General features: G+C 42.5%; 1 pseudogene; it reads left to right on the top strand.

Annotated features, from left to right (window-relative positions):
- Nucleotides 1–5188: 5188 nt before the first annotated feature.
- On the top strand, nucleotides 5189–6195 carry LOC149120490 (CD2 antigen cytoplasmic tail-binding protein 2 pseudogene; annotated as a pseudogene).
- The last annotated feature ends 7797 nt before the right edge of the window (nucleotides 6196–13992 follow it).

Raw genomic sequence — 13992 nt, 5'->3', positions numbered from 1 at the left:
GACGCTGCAGGCGGAGAATTAACCAAGTGAGCTACAGCGCTGGCCCCTAGAATGTATTTCTTATATTATTTTTGTTTTGATAGCCATTAATATCTTCTCCCTATCACTCTCACTTCCTCACATCTCCTTCCCAGTCTTAAAGTCCTCACTAGTCTATATTCAGATAGATGTAATTTTTAGGTTTCATATACGAATGAGAATAGATGGGATCTGTCTTTCCAAACCGAGCATTTCATTTAACTTGATACTCTCTAGCACCATTTAGTCTGCTGCATATAACAGCATTTCACTTTTTGTCATGGATGAATAATATTCATTATGCACATGTGCCTCATTTTCTTTATCCATTCATCCATTATTGGATCTCTAGTTTGATTTCATATCTTGTGGATAGTGAAGCAGTATATGTGGGAATGCAGGTATCTTTTTGATATGATGATTTCATTTCTTTTGGATATCTGCATGGAAGTGGGATAAATGCGTCATATTTGAAATCTATTTTTAGTTTTCTGAGGAACATAAATCTGTTCTCCATAATGGTTGTACTAATTTACGTTCACATCAATAGTGCATGAGTTCCCATTTTTCCATATCCTCACCAGATTTTCCTATTTCTTTTCCTTTTTCATAACAATCTAAGCTTAGATGATATCTCATTGTGATTTTGATTTTCACTTCCTGTATGACTGATGATATTCAGTACTTTTCACGCATTTGTTGTCTATGTGGATTTTTCTTTAGATAAATGTATATTCATATCCTTTCTCCAATCTTGTCAGATTATTTCCTTTTTGGTTATTCAAGCTTTTGATTTTTTTGTTATTCCAGTGAAAGAGAAGGGGTGGGGAAGTCAGAGAGAACTCCTATCGACTTTTTCATTTCCCAAATGCTCACAAAAGTACTAACCCAGAACTAGAGCCAAAGCCAAAAAAACAATTTGGTCTGCCATGTGGGAGATAGCAACTCAGTTATTTCAGCCATCAGTGCTGCCTCTCAAAGTCTGCATTGGTAGAAACCAGAATTTGCAGCCAGAGCTGGGAATTAAACTCAGGCACTCTGATGTGGGACACGGATGTCTGAACCAAGCAAAACATTTATTCCAAATATTCAATTTTTTGAGTTCTTAGCATATTTTTTGACATGAACTTTTCATTAGATAGACTTTTCAAAATGCTATTTCATTTTTTAGATTGTCTCTTCACTATATTCATTTGCTGTGGAGAAGTTTCTTAATTTGTTCCCATTTGCTGGTTTACTCCCCAGATGGCCACAATAGCAGAGGCTGAGCCAAGCTGAAGCCAGGAACCCAGAATGCCATCCCTGTCCTCCAATGGGTAGAAGGAACCCACATACTTAGGTCATCATCTGCTACCTTCTGGGCACATGATTACAAAATTGGATCATCAGCACAGGTCAGTGTGGACTAGAATTGGCACTCTAATATGAATGCAGGTGTCCCCACAATGGCAGACATATGTCATATATTACGACTAATGTGGCCAGAAACAAAAAATAATGAATTAGGTAATCAATATCTGTATAAAATAATTAAAAATAAAGCTAAATTTTCTGAAGTATAATAATATAGAGCCATTACTATGTATGTATATTATCAGAATGTATGAATGAAGAAAGATAGAATGGTTCAGATAACAGTTTACATAGACTTATGAAAGAGAACAATTTTAAGAAAATGTGAATGAAGAACAGTAATAATAGGGTTGGCGCCATGGCTTACCTGGTTAATCCTCCACCTGCGGCGCCGGCATCCCATAAGGGTGCCAGGTTCTAGTCCTAGTTGCTCCTCTTTCAATCCAGCTCTCTGCTGTGGCCTGGGAGTGCAGTGGAGGATGGCCCAAGTGCTTGGGCCCCTGCACCCGCATGGGAGACCAGGAAGGAGCACCTGGCTCCTGGCTTTGGATCGGCAAAGCGCCAGCTGTAGTGGCCATTTGGGGGGTGAACCAACGGAAGGAAGATCTTTCTCTCTGTCTCTCCCTCTCACTGTCTATAACTCTACCTGTCAAATTAAAAAAAAAAAAAACAGGAAAGATTTTTGAAAAAATGAGCAAGTCACCTTAAAACAAACTAACAAAAGCACACTATTATCAGATGGAGAGCAATTGTGGTTGATACAATAAGTTTAAATTATAAAACTGTGTTATAATTTTAAAGCTAAAGTAAAAATATGACGCCTGGTGGTCCCCAGCCAAGGAGTCCAGGCATAGTGGAGTGCCCTGGACCCCTCTTGGTACCTCCCTGCTCCAGCCACTGGGAGTTCCTGGGGGTCCGTGTTCCCAGCTCAGCCTAGCCAGAATGCTGCCCAGAGGGCCACATTCGCCGGGACCAGGAGCGCGGAGGCTCTGGGGATAGTGCCTTGGCCAGCAGCCTCCATGCAGTGCACAGGGTGCCTCAGGGCACGGGCCCTCTGGCCAAGGGCATCCTGCACCTCCCTGCCATTCTGGCTCTCCTGACCACAGACTGCTAAGCCAACTGAGGTCTGACCATTTCTGGGGCTGGATCCCAAAAACTGACCGTGGGTTTTCAATGAGAAAAGCATAGTTGTGAGAATCCCAAGTGTCAAGTGACAAAGAGCCAGGATTTGGGACAGGGACGTCCCGGGTCCACCAGGTGGTACCACGAAGACCCTCCAGAGCCCTTAGGAGAGAGAGACAGTGTGGATACTCTGCCATCTCATTGTCTCTGAGGACAGCCATGCTTTGCTCGAGTGCCACAGAGGGACCGGTTGTAGTGCCATACCGCAAGCCTGTCTGGCACTTTGGCCCTGACTTCTGGAAGAACTTCTGCAGAGGGAAGAAAATGGAGGCAGAAGGGCGAGTCAGTGTGTGATACCAGCCGTGTCTCTGACACAGTGGAGAGCTCACCTCCTACCTCTGCATGCAGACCCAGCCACCATCCACCACCCAGCTCCTCCTGAAGGAGCGGGATGCGGGCGGGGAGGAACATTCCACCTGTGGTTACTCTCCATCCCAACAGCTCCCCTGGAGCTACACACGCGGACAACTCCCATGTACCCTCAGAAGGTGATGGCTGTGCTTCTCAACCTGAAGTCCAGGGCCTGCTGCAATGGCTGGGCATCCTGGAGCTGCTGTCGAGGATGGTGACTTCACCCGTGCCACCACCTTCCTTCACAAGGACAGCCAGGGGCACAGCCTGTTCAGCTGTTCACAGCCCTGCGGTGGGGGAGGGCTAGAGATCTCTAGACGTTCAAGCCATATTGAGGATGTTTGATGACCTGGATGCAGTGGTCACCAGATTGCCATGTCATTTAGAAAACCAGCAGGAACATGAGAGGATTTCGAGAATATATGAAGAGTTTAAGAAAAAATAATCCTTCATTTCTGGGTGAAAAAAAGAATGCTGTGATTACCTAAAGAATAAACTTTCTCACAGAACCCAAGAATTCAATAATATGACAGAGTAATGAATTGGGATATATATAGTTATTCTTAGATTTTATTTGAAACTAATTTTCATAGCAAATTTTTTAAACTTTTATTTAATAAATGTAAACTTCCAAAGTACAACTTTTAGATTACAGTGGCTTTTCCCCCAATAACCTCCCTCCCACCCTCAACCATCCCATCTCCTGCTCCTTCTCCCATTCCATTCACATCAAGATTCATTTTCAATTATCTTTCTATACAGAGGATAAATTTAGTATATACTAAGTAAAGATTTCAACAGTTTGTACCTACAGAGAAACACAAAGTGTAAAGTTTACTGCTCACTTACTGTCTATTTATACTAGTTTCTGCAGCAAACAAGTGTTTTCTGATTCAGTTTCCAGTTGCTTTAACCAGTATGCAATGTTTAAAAGTATGATTTCACTCAAACATTTCAAAACAAATTCAAGATTCACTAAGGGCCTTTACTAAAAATGGAAGGAATCTTGTGTTCATCTGTATATGGTTTTATATTGATTTATGTCCTTTACAGGTGCTGTCTTTTTCAAGATTACGTGCTTGCAGTGTGAAGAGCAAGCAAACTATCAGTTCTGGTGGTACATTATCCTCTAATCCTCAGGCAAGCTCCTAGGATTTTTCTAAGACAAACCTTTTCAGAAGTGCCATTTCTTTCCTTTGAGAGGGGTTTGAATCCCACACCAACATTTGCAAACTTTATAATTCTAGGCAAGTCCTTAATCTCTTTGTGTCTGTTTCCTCTTCAGTAAAATGAGGCAAAAGTGTAGCAGCACCTACCTCATGGGGTGGTTATGAGAATTAAGTAAGCTCATATTTTTAAAGTATTTAGGCAGAGCCTGGCACATTATAGGCATTATATTTGTGTTTGTGAAATGAATAAAATTCATGTGCATCTAAAGAGAAAGTCCCTAATAGACAAGTTCAGCCAGCTAATAACAAGGCCATGTATCTTATAACTTTTATGTGTGTGCTGTTAAATCTTAAAATCCTTAGCCTTTGGCAGGTGCCTCATTTCCCATAGGATCCAACCCAGATCCCCATCTTTTTAAATCAATACAGCTGTCCACATATCACTCTATTCTGACAATCCAGCCTGTCCTGATGTGCATCAAATATAGTTACATGAATGAGCCCCCTTTCATATGAATTCAAAGACCCAAAGATGTTACATTTATTTGAAATCTCCCTTGTATCTATTGGGATGCTTCATCTTTCAAATAATTATTTTGACTTTGGGGTATATTCATGAGAACTATTTTATTATAAGTAGTATGAACAAAAATTTTTTAAACACTCATCCTTATTGAATCCTATTCAGTAACATCCATCTCATAGATCATTTCCCAGGTGTAAAATTATAGTTTCTGCATAAGACAACTGCCATTCCAATAACTAATAATCAGAGAGTTTTCTGAAGTGATAAAGCCAAAGGGAAAACAGAAGCTTAGAAAGTATTGGTTATTGAATGAAATGCCTGTTTTTTCTTTGTCAGTGCAAACTTTATTAGTATTTGTTGTTAAAGCTTTAATCTCACGGGTCCCCAACTGAGCACCTTGTGCTGTGTCTCAAGAGCACATGAGCATCAAAGGAAGTCTAAGGCACTATTGGAGACCTCCACATGTGGAACTTCACTTCCTGATTTGTATTTTGGGGACCTATGTTAGTATTTCACTTTAAGAACACCAATTTTTTTCTTCCCCCTGCCTCCCCCAGATCCCCAGTTTAAGGAAAGCCCACAGCCTGTCATGCCAAAGAGGAAAGTGACCTTCCAAGGCAATGGAAGACGAGAATGAGGAGGATGAAATCAGGGATACCAGGAAGAAGATGGTGAGGCCTGTGAGTCAGGCCAGGAGTCCTAGGGACTGCTTCAAAGGCAAACGCTCTGGACAGCAAGGAGGAGGAGGAGGAGGTGGAGGAGGAGGAGGAAGAGGAATCCAGCAAGTATGACATCCTGGCTTCAGAGGATGTGGAAGGTCAGGAAGCAGCCACAGTGCGCAGTGAAGGGGGAGTGTGCATCACACCCTTCAACCTACAGGAGGAGATGGAGGAAATTTAACTTGAGAGAAAGCAACTACTTCCTGAACCTGGAGGCTCAGATCCGAGAGAGCTGGCTGGACAACATTGGCTACGTGAAAATCAGGAAGAGGGCACTGGATCAGCGCCAGGTTTCAGGCTCAGAGGAGGAGGACAGTCTGGGCCAGACACCAACGAGTGCCCAAGCTCTCTTGGAGGGACTTTCAGTGCTGCTTCTGCTGAGGGAGACAGTGGCTGGGACAATGAGACATCTGGGGGTCCGAGGAGGGGGCAAAGGGAACAGCAAGGGGCCCGGGTGGCCCAGTTCCCCCCAGGGCCTGGACCGGCTGTCTGGGTTGGCTGACCAGATGGTGGCCCTCGGAATCCTTGACATGTACCAGGAAATGTGGGAGTGGTTGGCCATGTGGCTGAAGGGTTTGGAGTGAAGGACCCAGGGATCCCAGGATTCCACACTCCCGCCTCCCCATGCTGAGGTAGCCCCGACTCCTTTCCAGAGGGGAGAAGCAGAGTCATCAGAAGATGGCCTGGTGAATGTGATGTGGGAATATAAGTGGAAGAGCACCGAGGAGGATGAGTTGTACAGTCCCTTCACTAGCTCCCAGATACAGACTTGGGTGAGCAAAGGCTACTTCCCAATGGTGTTTATTACTGAAAGCTTGACTCCCCTGGGAGTCAGCTCTACAACTCCAAATGCATTGGCTTCGACATCTGCACCTGAGCCTGCCGAGGGTTCAGTTGAAGCCTTTTTTTTTTTTTAATTTGCCTTTTAAGTGTTTTATTGGCTTTCTGAGGTTTCAAGAGGCATAGAGTCCCTGCCTTGACTGGGCTGGGGAGTTGGGGGTGTCCTGAACACAGAGTTTAACAAAGGCACTGGTAGGAGCTCTGGGTGGGTGGGGGAGAAGCCATGTGGGGGGCTGGAGGGTGGGGACTCCTTTGGGGACAGGGTATACAGTCAGCTCTGGCAGGAAGGGCTTTTCTAGAGAGACACTGAGGAGAGAGGAGAACCTGAGATCCTGAGGGAAACCCCAGAGGGAAGCCAGGTGCCCCCTGTGAGGAGACAGGGACCCCTGCTTCCTGGGGCGCTGGCATGCCCCGCCCCCCACCGGTGTCCACGTGTTGGGCAGAGACCCTGCTTGAAACCCAGAATTTCCTGGAGGCACAGCATCAGGACCCCAAAGCCCCCTGGGACCTCACTCTGGGAACATCTCAGGTGACCCCAATGGGAGCAGTCAGGAGCCATGGCCACTTTCCTCGGCCCTGCGAGTACTCCAGAGGCAGGCACTTCTGTGGGTATCTGGCACAGAGGGAGGCTTGGGGAAGGAGGACAGGGAGGGGGAGGAGCAGTTGGAGCCGAACTGGGTCCCCGAGCTGTGGGAGCCTCTACCGTCCCCTCTAATGCTCGGCTGTGACAGGCGTCCCGGCGTGGAGTCGGGGATTGGTCCAAACCCATGCCTGTGCCTCAGCAGCCGCTGTGCTGCGAGTCTTGCTGGAATTTGGGGAGCCAGTCCCCAGCTGTCTCGGGCACAGAGAATATTGGAGGCCACTTGTCAATTTCTTTTTCCCAATTAAAACTTTTAGATGTGCATGAGGGCCTCAGCTCTGCTGATGGCCAGGGGCCTTGTCTGCATCCCCTTCAGACTTACAAAAAGAAAAAAAATCCAATGGTTTTGAAAAAACAGCTAAAACAACATTTTGATAGAGTGCAAAGAGCTAGATCAATATTGAAGTATTTAAGGAAATTTAACTTTGTGAAACTTGATTTTACTAAATCTGTACATATTAGTCTTGGAAAAATCAGTACTATAACACTGATTTTTTTAAAAAGTTATGCCAATATATATAAGGATATTAAAGTTTCAATTGCCTATGGAAACAAATGAAAATATAATAGGTTTTTAAAATATAAAATGGTCTTCAATAACAAATATGTGGCTTGAAAAAATGAAAATATGTCTCATGTGCTTTGAGAAAGTTATCACTGAAACTAATAGATAGATGATATATTAGAAAATACATTGGCAATATGCAAAGGATATTAAACAGTATACAAAGAAATCTTAAACACGAATAAAAAGCTTACAGATATATGTGAAGAAGAGTTCCTATAAAAGAAATTTTTAGAATACAGAATATATGAATAGAAGCCCAAACTTGTGAGTGACACACACTGAAATGAAAGATGAACAATGATGGCAATAATTGTCAGTAGTTTTTGTTTCCTTAATATCAGATCACAAGGAAAGGCTTTATTGAAGTAGATGTGGGACTTAATCTTAGTTTTGGGAGAGAAGTACAAGGAAAGGTGCACAGAGAGTGAGCAACAGAAGGCAAAAAGGCGCATTAAAATCCCTTGTGAACAGGTGAATTACTGGTATGAGCAACTGGAGCTCAAAACAGCTATCAAGTCCAAGGAAGCATACAGAATGTGCATATGAATGGCTCCACCAAAGAGTCTAGAAGCATGGAATATTTCTCCTAATTTCTGCCTCTCACTAGTTGGGAACTTTCTGTAGACACATGTATACTTCACTGAATGTGAGTTTAGCAGATGCCAGTGTACAAAGTCTTCACTCAGAGAAACACATATCTGTTTATCTATCCATCCATCCATCCATCCATCTATCCATCCATCCATCCATCCACACAATTTAAAATTATTAAAAGGCAGTCTCCATTTCCCATTGAGAATGTTGGGCCTAACTTTTAGATTTGTAGTTGAAATCATTCAAATGCCTATCTCTAGATTTATTTAACAATTTAGTCGCATGCCCACTTTAAAAATCACACCTGCTATGATTTCCTTGTATGACATTTTATTCAACAATTCTATGGGAGAGCTTTCTGTCCATTGCTGGCAGCTTCACATGCATTTTTGACACAATTCCTAAAAATTGTGAGAGCTACGTAGATTTTCTATAAGCATGTCTCCCCTATTTCCATCCTAGTGTTTTGAGATATGCCACTGTTAACCAAACTGCTTTCTTTACTTTAGTTTGAATTTTTTTGACAGGCAAAGTGGACAGTGTGAGAGAGAGACAGAGAGAAAGGTCTTCCTTTGCCATTGGTTTACCCTCCAATGGCTGCCGCGGCCAGCGCGCTGCTGCCGGCGCACCGTGCTGATCCAAAAGCAGGAGCCAGGTGCTTCTCCTGGTCTCCCATGGGATGCAGGGCCCAAGCACTTGGCCACCCTCCACTGCACTCCTGGGCCACAGCAGAGAGCTGGCCTGGAAGAGGGGCAACTGGGACAGAATCCAGCACTCAGACCGGGACTAGAACCTGGTGTGCTGGCGCCGCAAGGCAGAGGATTAGCCTATTGAGCTGCCGTGCCGGCCTAGTTTGAATTTTTAACATCTATTTAGCATAAAGTCAGTCAGCTACTAAGAATAGTTAATATATTTGGTATATAAATTTATTTTTAATGGACATAAAATTGTATATATTTATGGTGTATAACATTATATTTTGATGCCTATATTGTGGGATGGTTAAATTACCTCACATATTTCTCTCCAAGACTACAAGAAGAAATCATTTTCTTTAACCATTACTGAAAAAAACATTATGGGGAGAATATTTACAGCAATGTAAGTCATTTTCCCCTGGGTCAAATTATTTGTAGTATCCATTTTTCCTAAACCTTGTCAATTTTGTAATACAGATATAATTATTTGAGATTATGCATATTAGCAAGTCAAATTGAGATACATATTTGTAGTTTTCAAAAACCATAGCTTCAATTAATACTTTCTAAGCTGTGGACATGGCCTGCCCCCCTCACCCCAAGGGCCCACAGGTTGGAGGCTTGGTCCCCAGTGTGGTGGTGGGAAATGTTGGGCCCACCTGGAGATGCTTTGGTCACTGAAGCCCCTGCTCTCAGGGGGCATATTAGTCTCCTGGTGTGCAGTTGCAGAAAAAAACAAAACTTGCACATTGATAAAGAAGACTACATCTGAATTGCATTCATTTTAAATGCAGAGTCATCCTCTGGTTTCCTGTGTGCAGATGTGAGCTCTTCTTTTCACACATCCTCCTGCCATGGCAATCTGCCATTATGTGACATAAGGTGCACTCACCAGAACTCAGCTGACACAGGAGCCATGCACTTGAACCTCCAAAGTCAGAAGTTAAATACACCTCTTGTATTAGTCAGCTCTCAGTGTAGCAACTGAAAGCTGATAGACATACTCCTCCTGGGTCTGAATTGAAATATCTTTTGCTCAGTCGGTCGTATCCTAGCTCAGCTCCACAGTTCCTCAGTGTCTGGGCAGACACTTTCCCACACATCTCCATGGTCTCAGTGTCTCCTATTCAAACTTCTCTTTACATCTGGATCTCACTATGAACACATGCCAATTTATTCTAATTTTACATATTTTTCAGGGTCCATATCAGGTATCATTCCTGAAAGAAAGCTACCTTTTGATCTAGAGGTTATAACCTATCTGAACCGTACATTTTCCTTACTCTGTTACAACATGCTTTCCATTCTATTTATCCATCACATCTACTATGGTTTTCATTCAACCTATATTAAGATTTTACTATGTTCCAGGCATTGAGCTAGGCACCATGACTACAGGGATGACTACAACAGTTATGGCTGTCCAAATACATAAAGCAAGTCAGAAATACCAGTGAATTTTAATAGTGTACCACAGAGCAGGTCGCTAGATGTTGTGATGTTCCTCATCAACATACTGTGCCATTCAGTTTAGATTTCTTAGTCCAAACCAAACTTCTATTCATAACAGTGATAATTTGAAATTGGAAAATTGAAGAATCTTACAGTCCAATCTTTAAAAAATAGTATTTAAAAAACTGTAATACTCATAGCAAAAGTGGAAAAAAGTAAAAAAAATCCATTACAGTATTTCCCAGCAAAATTTCAAATTTTTAAATCACCTCTAAATTTAATGGTCAAAAATATGAAAGGATGGGGCTGGCTCCACGGCTTAATAGGCTAATCCTCTGCCTTGTGGTGCCGGCATACCGGGTTCTAGTCCCGGTCGGGGCACCGGATTCTGTCCCGGTTGCCCCTCTTCCAGTCCAGCTCTCTGCTGTGGCCCAGGAGTGCAGTGGAGGATGGGCCAACTGCACCCCATGGGAGACCAGGAGAAGCACCTGGCTCCTGGCTTCGGATCAGTGCAGTGTGCCGGCCGCAGCGGCCATTGGAGGGTGAACCAATGGCAAAGGAAGACCTTTCTCTCTGTCTCTCTCTCTCACTGTCCACTCTGCCTGTCAAAAAAATATGAAAGGATGGAAGGAAAGAAAATCATGTTTTGGTACCCATGGGATTTGAGTGATAGGATTAAATGCATAAATAAATGAAAAAAGACTGAGTTATGACAAACCGTACATTAGAGTCTCTGTAACATAACCATAAGCTCACCTGGAGATAACCTAGATGGGGTTATGCATTGTGAAAAAAAGATGAAAGGATGAAATTATGAGTTTTAAATATAGTTTTACATTTTGATTCTTGAGAACAAGAATTCTCTCAGGTCTTTTCTTTCACTGTAGAAACTCTGGCATTTAAAAGTTGGGAGTGGTTTTTACTATCTATTCCAGGTTTAATAGGTATGCAAATTATTGCACCTCATTTTCAAATATCTCTGCCATTCACAAATGCTATCCAACACCCCAGTCACACCCCTCTGCACCACACTCCCTTATTTAGCTCATATTTATCTTGGATGTTCAAGGGCTTGTATACACTGCCTTTGCTTCTTTCTATGTGGACACAGTTATTTGAAGCTTCTGCTGGCATTGAACTTTGAGTATCTTCAAAGAGGTGGTTGGTGAGAAACTTATTGTGGGGGCTGTCCTCAAACAAAAGGAACAGGGAATAGAGGTGAGAGGAGGTGAGTCCATTGCCATAAAATAAAATTTGGTGACATAAGGCCATAACAGCCAAAGGGCTAAAAATGTCTTATTGATTCCAAAAGTCTTGATCAATCATCCCCTTAATCACTGTCAAACATGGGGAGCTTAGAGACATTTGTTCATTTTTGTCTGAGTCAGGGATTGAAGTCACTATTGCCCCAGAATTCTTGACAAAATAATGGAACCAACAGTCGGTCAAATTCAAAGAGAATTTACTGGCACGTTTCAGGAGCACTGCTATGGACAGAGTGCACTGGTGCAAGGGGGCAGTGATCAAGATTCAATGTGAAGCAGGTGCCGCGGCTCACTAGGCTAATCCTCCGCCTTGCGGCACCGGCACACCGGGTTCTAGTCCCGGTTGGGGTGCCAGATTCTGTCCCGGTTGCTCCTCTTCCTGTCCAGCTCTCTGCTGTGGCCAGGGAGTGCAGTGGAGGATGGCCCAAGTACTTGGGCCCTGCACCCCATGGGAGGCCAGGAGAAGCACCTGGCTCCTGCCATCGGATCAGCACGGTGCACCGGCCGCGGCGGCCATTGGAGGGTGAACCAACGGCAAAGGAAGACCTTTCTCTCTGTCTCTCTCTCTCACTGTCCACTCTGCCTGTCAAAAAAAAAAAAAAGATCCAGTGTGACAGCTGATGTGCCTTCCTTGCACACACAGAGATGGCGCACATATTGCAGCCAACCGTGCACCCTCTCCTTGGGTCACGAGAGGAAGAACTTTTCCCATGGCCCCAGTTCTGTTCTTGGAGTTTTCTGTCCCTGGCCAGAAGTAGCCTTGGCTGTGTCAGTGAGAAGAGGCCATGAAAGCCTCTCTCCTCCAGGTTGTTCGGAAGTATAAGGTGTGTGTGCAGGAACACAGGCATGGGGTGCTCGAACTAATTGGTATGTAATCTGGTGAATTTTCACAGACTGCACACATGGAGGAGAAAACAGAAGCTAAGAGAAACCCCAATAATCCCTCTGTGCTCTGTTCCAGCCTGCCCCAGGCTTCTGACACCTCATAGTAAGTACTAATTACATGTACATTTGAAAAACTTTATTTTCAAATAAAGTTATATTCTGAGGTTCTAGCAGAACATAAATTTTGGGGGATATTGTTCAACCAGTAGAGGTAACCAGCTGCAGGGTTGAAGGAATGGGTACATGGAACAAAGGAAGGTGTGTGTCTCCTCCAACTGTTTTTTTTTTTAATTCAATAATATGTTATAGAGGCTCATCTATGTTCATAAATGCAGCTCTAGTTGATTTTTGCTCAAGTTTATCCATTGTACAGATGTCTGAAAATTTACTCACCCATAAATGGAATGACAACAACTTCATGTTATTAAAATCAAAAAGCAGTGAGCATAGAGATCTTCTCAGTGGTGGATTCTTGTTGGTAGAATTCCCAGGCCATCAGGTGTGGGCCTTTTCCACATCACCAGAAATTGTCAGTTTGTTTGTAAGATGATTGAGCTAGTGCATACCCCTGTTGCAAAGAATGAGACACATGACTTCCTCCTGTTTTCTTAAAATTTCGGTACTCTTAATTTTGTTCACTTGCTGCTTATACAATGGCTGTGAAACCTTTGATTTCACCACCAAAGAATTAGAGCATAGTGTTTATTGAGTATTCAGTTTTTCTTTAATGTTTGTGGTGATTATTTTTCATACTGATTTTACATATTTTTAAATATGCAGTGATGTTAATTTTTGAGCCTGTTAAAACTATTACAGAATTTAAAAAAAAAAATCCTGATCTGTAGCTTCACTTTTGAGTTTATGTGTTGGGTGTTTTTTTTTTTTTTTTTTTGGACAGGCAGAGTGGACAGTGAGAGAGACAGAAAGAAAGGTCTTCCTTTGCCGTTGGTTCACTCTCCAGTGGCCGCCGCGGCCGGAGGATTAGCCTAGTGAGCCGCGGCACTGGCCATGTGTTGGGTCTTATAACATTAAATTTTCTTTTAACACATGAGAATTTTTCAAAATTTTTCATGATGGTATTTCCTTTTTGCACCTTTAAAAGAAACCATTCTCTATTCCAGTGATATAAAGGTATTTCCTTTAAAATTTAAAGTTTTGTATTTCACATTAAGATTCTTGTTTCAGCTGGGATGTATTTCGGACATGTGATGAACTAGGGATCTTATTTATTTTTCATTTGGCAAACCAATTCTCTCAGCCCCATTTATCAAATGTCCCATCGTTTTCTCATCAATTTGCCTGGCTCCTTAGTTATATAACTTCCTCCTATCTTTGTTTTGTTCCATGGACCTGTGTATTTCTTACTGGATTTTTTTGGCAACATATGGCTTTATAGTAAGACTTGATTTTGGAGAGAATGAAGTGTTCTTCATTGTTTCTCTTTATCATAGTCTTTTTATTGTCTGTTCAGATAGGGATTTTATACTCAGCTTTCTATTTCATGAGAAATTCCATTGAATGATCAAGGTTGTATAGATTTAGAGCAAAAAAACAGAGGACAGGGGATCTTCCTAGGGGAATTATTTTCAGAATATTGATGTTATTTTGAAAGTATTCTGAATTTCTTATTATTTACCTATAAAATATCATAGATATTTCCATTGTAGGCAATCATATTATCTGTAAATATTAACATTTACTTTTCTAATGATTTTATTACTTTATTGTTAAG

The sequence above is a fragment of the Oryctolagus cuniculus genome, chromosome 19 (assembly GCF_051225735.1).
Source record: "Oryctolagus cuniculus isolate XC-2025 breed Fujian yellow rabbit chromosome 19, ASM5122573v1, whole genome shotgun sequence".
NCBI lineage: Eukaryota > Metazoa > Chordata > Mammalia > Lagomorpha > Leporidae > Oryctolagus > Oryctolagus cuniculus.
The sequence above is the reverse complement of the archived record's forward strand: the minus strand, read 5'-3'. Positions and strand labels throughout refer to the sequence as shown.